Raw genomic sequence first — 7,500 nt, 5'->3', positions numbered from 1 at the left:
ATGCCTTCCTGCAATCTATCCATTGCAAGATTGGTATGTCTTCTCTTGCAGTCCCTCAAGACAACTTTGGTTCTATTAAGAGTTGGTCTGAGTTCCCCTGAGTTGAAGTTGCTTCTTTCTACCATTGCATGGTATCTAATTTCTTATTCCAGTGTCCCTATAGCACAATCTCTTCCCTGGGGATTTCCAATTCGTTTTATTTTCTATAGCTTTCACTTTTATTCATTTATTCAGGAATTTATATTAGTTATTTACTTTTTCCAGTGACCATTAATCATAGTTTCCGTAATTATGATCTTGTTCTTGTTTGTGATTTCCTTGCTTTATCTTTCCTACCTATTCTGTATTCCAAGTTGTGCTTCTTTTCAGTGCCCTCCCATATGCCACTCCAAAATATTTTGCTATCTTCTGCATCTGGCAAACAAAGAATTTCCCGTTCTTGAACTGCCATTCAGATCTTGGTAAAGCTTTTTATTGGTCCATTTGCAGTAACTCTGTTCTGTCTGTACTAGTTTATTTTCTTCTTTCTATATTTCTTTCTCTTGGCTGCCTTTTGCCTGTGGCCTTTGTTCTTCGACGACCGTTATGGTATACTATCTATAGTGTCTGCCTCATCTTCTGAATATCACTTATTTGATTTTTCCACCATGGCTCTGTCTTTTTACCGATGGTTACTTTCTTTAGGCCACATTCTCTTGTAACATAAATACTAGCAGCTTTGATCAAGTTTGTCTCTGTTACGTGTTTTTGTTGGTACAAATGTATCATCATATTGTTGACTTAATATATTCTGATCATTTTTTAAAACTATTCCTTCTAATTACTTTAATGAATTCTTATTATTTCCTTGATTTTATCTTTGTTACTCTTTCTTCTGGTGTCGCCCAAGTATCAATGTGTAGGCCTATCTCTTTGACTGCAAATTTTGCCAACCTCTTCCTCCTCCTGAATACGTTCGCCACCTACACTTTCCACTCCACCATCTACAGATCCTTCACCATCATTATTTTAATTTCCCTCTTAATGTGCATTTTCTCTCTTGATACTCTTTATATCGATGTCCGTTAGCCATCCATTCTTTCTCCTCGCCCTTTTGCTTGGTCACACTCTGTTCCTCTCAAAGAGTCCTCCTCAACCCACTTCTCCAAATATTCTTCGTCAGTACGCTCTTAAGTGTGCCGTCACACTAGCACTTTTTCCGTCAATTTTTTGAAAATTTTCTGAAATGTTGTCCATTTTTGAGCGAATTGTCGATTCTCCAGTCAGACGATGATATTAATCGTTTTCCAGTTTGAAAACCTTTCCGTCAACTTTTTTCAATGCTACATAGTCAATATTATCATTATCATTATCATTGTTATTGTTATTGTTTTGTTATTGCTATTGTTATTGTTATTGTTATTGTTATTGTTATTGCTATTGTTATTGTTATTTTCATTATCATTATTATTGTTATTATTATCAATTTCGTAATTGTCATAGTCATTATTATTATTATCATCATTATGACAGATTTTATTATCATCATTATGACCGATTTTATGATCATCAGCATCATAAACATGATTATTATCATTATCATTATCTTTAGTAATGTTATTTTTGTTATTATTGTTATTATTACTATTATTATTATTATTATTATTATTATTATTATCATTATTATTATTATTATTATTATTACTCTATTAATCATTATTATTATTATTATCTTTATTATTACTGTTTTATTACTGTTTCTTCTTCATCTTCTTAATTTTCTTCTTATTATTATCATCATTATCATTGTCATTATCGTTATCATTATCATCATCACCATCATCATCATCATCATCATTAATATTAATATTAACATAATCATTATTATTATTATTGTTATCATTATTATTTGTTATCATTATTATTATTTTTCTTATTATTGTTACTATAATTGTTATTATTATTATTACTGATGTTATGTATAATATTATTGCAGTTACTTTTAACATTATTGTTATTATTGTTCACATTGTTATTAATATGAGTTTCATGATTATTATCATTAGCATTGGTGTATTATTGATTATAATATTATTATTATTACTTTAACAATGTTATGTGTTATGGATTATTGTCATTATTTTCATGATTATCCATATCATTATTCTTTATCATCATTATCACTTTTATCGACATAACTATTGGTATTATCATTTCTATCATCATTATTATCATTTAACTCATTATTGTCGCAATCATAGTAATTATTTTTGTTATTGCTATTATTAGTAATATCAGAATCATTCGTATTATTGTTATATCATTATTATTATTATCATTGTTAACATTATTATCATTATTATTATCGTTATAATGCTGTTATTGTTATTATTTTTACTATTGTTATTTACAGGTTATCACTTAAGTTTTCAAAATTATCATTATTATCGTTATTATTACTAATTTACGTTTTCTTTATTATTATCGAATTATTGGTAATATTAACTTTATTATAAAGATAATAACCTTTATTATCATTATAACATAATATCAGTGCTATTATGGCTAACCATTGTCATCATCATCGATATTGTTCTTTACCATTACACATTGTTATCGTTATTTTTATTATTATATTTATCATTACTATTATTTTACAGAATATAATAAGAAGTAATTGTTAATTCTGCCAAGGAGGTTATGCTTTTGCTAGCCCGTTGGTTTGTTGGTTCGAGGATAATACAAAAAAAAAAAAAATAATAATAATAAATAGAAAAAAATCAAGAACAGATTTAAGAAATATTAAATAGAAGGTGTTTCAGAGGCCAAACTAAGATGCCGTATTAAATTTCGGTGGTGATCCGGATCCAGGATTCATTAGACTGCGAGATAAAGAGTGAATTTGGACGCCGGGATATTTCCTATTGGCTGATCAGCGACCAGATCGCTGCGGCGGGAGGGCGCTCCCGGCCAGTTTGAGTTGCTATTATTATTATCATTGTGATTATCATTGCCATTATTACTATCATTATTATTAATTATTTATTATCGTTTTTTATCAGGATTATTATTGACCATTATCATCATTGTGATTATCATTATATTATTATCATTATTATCATTATTACCACTATCATCTATTATCATCATACGCCATCATCATCAATGTCTATTACTTTCGGCTGATTTTGTCAATAACATCATTATGATCATGATTAACATTATCATGATTACTAATATTTTGTTGTTGCTGTTATCATTATCAACATTATCATGATAATAATCATCCCATTATGATTACCACTATTATCAGTGTGGTTTTATTAGTAGTATTATCATTGGTTCTTATGATAGTAGTATTATCATTGGTTTTATTAGTAGTATTATCATGATGGTTTTATTAGTAGTATTATCATCATTAATTAGCATTACTATCCATCATTATATCCATTGTTCTAGCTTTTTATGAGTTGCATCTTATTCATCACTTACTTTATTTTGCATCCATACGTCGTGTATTTTTTATCAATATTCTCTTTTATCACAAATTTGTTTCTTTAAAATTAGAATAATATAGAATGTCCCTAGAAAATCCTTTAACAAAAAGCGCTGCATCTAAATATCGATTGACTTAAGAATAATTCCATGCACTTTCACACCATACAATAACAAGGAACATATGCACCCTTTAACGAACACCTTCACCGGAATATAATTATGACCAACGAATCACCAAATTAATCGACTTCTTCATTGTCGTACGTTGCACCAAACGCCCTCCTTCGTGCCTTCATTTCCGTGCTCTCCAATATTCTTGATTGTTGAATCAGCTGTATTATTATTGAAATCATCAGTAATGCACACGTACGGGATCACTGGTTTTGTTATTGATATACTGAGTTATTTTAATTACTGGATCTGCCCGGCGTTGCTTTTGGTCGGATATGAGGTTATTGTGTTACGTGAAAAATTTCCTGAGGGTGAGAGTATATATAGATACAGGAGAAAATATGATAATTTGTGGAGGAGGAAGAAGGAAGAAGAAGAAGAAGAAGAAGGGAGATCTGGTGATTGAGGAAGATGGGGAAGAAGAGGAAAATCTGGAGGAAATAGAAAGAAAATCTGGTGAGGAAGATGGGGAAGAGGAGGAAAATGTCGAAGAAAAGGTGGAAGAAGAGGAAGATCTGGAGAGGGAGGAGAAGGGGAAGAATAAGGAAGATCTGGTGAGGGAAGAGGAAGAGGAAGGAAAATCTAGAGAAGGAAGGAGGAAGATCCCCAGATAGAAGAGAAGGGAGGAGAGTGCGTAAGAGAATGGGCAGGAGGAGAAGAAAAAATCTCAAAGCGGATGTCAAAATGCTCTTCTGACCACATCCACAAAGCGATATGTTATCACGAAAAAAACGCAACTGATAAGTCAGCGAAATCCAACTAAATGGCGCAAAGAAAATGCCCTTCCCAGTGTTCCCTTTCCCTCCGGCGCGGGATTCCCTCGGCTGCTCGGGATTCCTGAAACGGCTGCTCGGGATTCCCTCGGCTGCTCTGAAGTTCCCTCGGCTGCTCGGGATTCCCTCGGCTGTTCGGGATTCCCTCGGCTGCTCGCGTGATTCCCTCGGCTGCTCAGGGGATTCCCTCGGCTGCTCGGGATTCCCTCGGCTCGCTCGGGATTCCCTCGGCTGCTCGGGATTCCCTCGGCTGTTCCGGGGGATTCCCTCGGCTGCTCGGGATTCCCCTCGGCTGCTCGGGATTCTCCTCCGGGCTGCTCAGGATTTCCTCGGCTGCTCAGGGATTCCCTCGGCTGCTCGGGATTCCCTCGGCTGCTCGCGATTCCCTCGGCTGCTCGGGATTCCCCTCGGCTGCTCGCGATTCCCGGCATGCTCAGGGTTCCCTCGGCTGCTCAGGATTCCCTCGGCTGCTCGAGTTCCCTCGGCTGCTCGGGATTCCCTCGGCTGCTCGGGATTCCCTCGGCTGCTCGCGATTCCCTCGGCTGCTCGGGATTCCCTCGAGCTGCTCGGGGGATTCCCTCGGCTGCTCAAGATTCTCCTCGGCTGCTCGCGATTCCCTCGGCTGCTCGGGATTCCCTCGGCTGCTCGGGATTCCTCGGCTGCTCGGGATTCCCTCGGCTGCTTCGGGATTCCTCGGCTGCTCGGGTTCCTCGGCTGCTCGCGAATTCCCTCGGCTGCTCGCGATTCCCTCGGCTGCTCGCGATTCCCTCGGCTGCTCGGGATTCCTCGGCTGCTCGGGATTCCTCGGCTGCTCGGGATTCCTCGGCTGCTCGGGATTCCCTCGGCTGCTCGGGGATTCCCTCGGCTGCTCGGGATTCCCTCGGCTGCTCAAGGATTCCCCTCGGCTGCTCGGGATTCCCTCGGCTGCTCGGGATTCCCCTATGGCTGCTCTCGGGATTCCCTCGGACTGCTCGGGATTCCCTCGGCTCTGCTCGTCAATCGCTCTCCTTGGATCTTCACTTAATTGAGTAATCGGAGTGTTCTAACCCTAATGCCGTAATGAACCCCCGGCTTCCATTAGCAAGCTTGGTTCCGCAGATTTGACCTCAATTTAGTGCGTTCGAAAAAAAGGAAAAGAAATTTTTGCGTTCGAGTCTAATCTTTCGTGTTGCGTAAGTAATTCCTTAAATTTTATTACATATTGCATTTTCTCTCTGCTATTCAGTTCCATAGAGTCATCGGTTTGTTTAAAAGCACGCATTTGTTTGTGTGTTAGAGGAAAAAGCTCTTATCAGATCCTGTGTAAAATTACTTATCATGTGTTTAATAGTACCGTTATTTGACCGAATTTTACCTTTTATAATTATTCTAATTTTCGTTAAATTAATATTTGAGAAAAGAAACGAAGAAAGAAGAAGAAAACGAAGGGAAAACATGACGCAGACGAAGAATAAGATTTGAGGAGAAAGACGAAGAGGAAGAAGAAGAAGAAGACAAGGAAGAGGAGGACGATAAAAAGGAGAAGGAGAATAAAGATGAAGAGGAAGACAAAAGGAGAGAGAAGTTAAAGGAGGAGGAAGAGAAGAAAGAGGAGAAGACGGAGAGGAGGAGAAAACAGAAGGAGAAGAAAAGGAGAGAAAAAGGTGATGAAGCAGAATCAAGAAAAACAAGATGAAAGAGAGAAATGAGAAAATGAAGAGAGGAGAAGAGGACGATGAGAAGTAGAAGGAAGAAAAAAGGACAAGGGCACAAAAAAAGATGAGAAACAAATATAAACAGGGAAATGAAAGAGAAACAAGGAAATGGATGAGAGTGAAACTCAGTAATACAGGGAAAATATAAGCAACAAGTAGAGAAAGAACAAGATTTTGAAAAAAAGAAAACTAAAATAAATTTAGAGAAAAAGAGAAAGAAAAAATAAAGTAAAAAAGAAAAAGACCCCAAAATCTAAGAGATAAGAAAGCCAAAAAACTGAAAAGTAATTGAGAAGTGCCTCCGCCACCCACGTCTCATCGCCCGCGCCTCGCCTGGACGCCGAGTGCCACCCCCTGTTATCCAAATGCCGTTCCCTTCTAATCAAGCCACAGGTACCTCCGCAACGGGTAATTACCACCGTACACGATGGATGCATCCCCCGTCACTAATTGGCCTATCGCTAATTGCCCCCCCCTTTATCACCATAATCCCATGACCCTCTGCTAAACCCAACATCCAGCCTCGAACAAGGAGTCAGTTCCTTTAGGAACTGGTTTTCGGGGCGGGGGGGAGGGAGAGGAGAGGGTGAGGGTGTGAGAAATTGAGGGTGAAATGAGGGGAGGAAGAAAGAGAGAGGTGGATGGGGAGAAAGGGAGGGAGACGAGAGAAAGGGGTGTGTGGGGGGTGAGGGAGGGGTGGGATCAGGGAGAGCGAGGGGAAGGAGATGGATGGAGGGAGGGGAGAGGGAGGGACGCGATGATGGGCGCAGGGGAGAGGGGAATACGAAGGCGGGGAGAGGGGGAGGCCTGACACTTCTCCACTTGATCTGGTGGAGATAAGGTCTTGGCTGGGAGGGGAAAGGGGGGCGTGAACAAGGCGGGATGGGGACGACCGCAGGCTCCGAGTCAGCACTGGAAATGCTCTTGAACAAAGGGTGAGATATTCGTCCTTATTTCTTAAGCATCAGAAATCTTTCTCATGAAGGATGTCGCCATAAAAATGAGAAGAACGATTAAGAAATGAAACGAACATGTAGCCAAGATGGTGCGATAGAAAGAGATCGAGAGATTAGGCATGAAAAAAGATGAGGTCCGGGTCTTCTTAATCAGCTGGTGATGAGCCCGCGCCAGCTGAACCACCTGTTTCATGACACCTCCTCGTCGGAAAAAAAGGTCGAAGGAATTTGCCCTTTTCCTTCCGTTTGGATGTGCTTATCATTCGTTCTTGGAAGCTGAAGTGCTCGGCGGCGTGGCAACGAGGTGTTAAATAAATACGATTTCCGCTTAAAGGATATGCGTAATGGTAAACGTTGAAGAAAGCGTTATAATGTTGGTTAATTTCAACCTACGTCATAAATTTCTCCGCCACAGTATAATGATATATA

This window comes from Penaeus vannamei, chromosome 11 (genome assembly GCF_042767895.1).
Source record: "Penaeus vannamei isolate JL-2024 chromosome 11, ASM4276789v1, whole genome shotgun sequence".
Lineage (NCBI taxonomy): Eukaryota > Metazoa > Arthropoda > Malacostraca > Decapoda > Penaeidae > Penaeus > Penaeus vannamei.
This window is presented reverse-complemented; position numbering follows the sequence as displayed.